The sequence below is a fragment of the Sinocyclocheilus grahami genome, unplaced genomic scaffold (genome assembly GCF_001515645.1).
Source record: "Sinocyclocheilus grahami isolate Dianchi unplaced genomic scaffold, SAMN03320097.WGS_v1.1 scaffold9877.1, whole genome shotgun sequence".
NCBI lineage: Eukaryota > Metazoa > Chordata > Actinopteri > Cypriniformes > Cyprinidae > Sinocyclocheilus > Sinocyclocheilus grahami.
In genome coordinates, this window is record NW_015512903.1 from 538 (window position 1) to 941 (window position 404).

The following is a 404-nucleotide window of genomic DNA, read 5'->3' on the forward strand; positions in this document are numbered from 1 at the left end:
GCATCATATGACCCCTTTAATATTGTATTTTCACACATTTTATGTATTTTCGCAAAATTTAGTTTGAGATCAATTTATAATTGGCATTCTCCCTGAAGTATTTCCACAAATACCCTAGAGGTTGTATAGCATCTGTTAAAATCCAAATTTCCTTGAGTGGTTGAAATCTATCTGAACTGGATTCATTATTCATTTTTCCATGACCTGCTCAGGATAAAATAGAGGAACCAAAGAAGCCAATAAAGAAATACTCTGTAAAACCCCCACGCGACTTGCAGAGCAACTTTGAAAGGCGTCAAGAGGAGAAACAGCAAGCAGAAGCTGAAGCAGCCGCACTGAAGAAACAACTGGACGCAGAGAGACTTCAGAAGGTCGGATAAAGAATGTTTCAATGAAATTCCGTT

General features: G+C 37.9%; 1 protein-coding gene across 1 annotated transcript in view; it reads left to right on the forward strand.

Annotated features, from left to right (window-relative positions):
- LOC107578354 (dynein regulatory complex subunit 7-like) overlaps positions 1-404 on the forward strand; it is a gene marked incomplete at its 3' end in the record, with an annotated part of 5083 nt that overhangs the window by 461 nt on the left and 4218 nt on the right. The gene's annotated exons all lie outside the window — the stretch shown is intronic.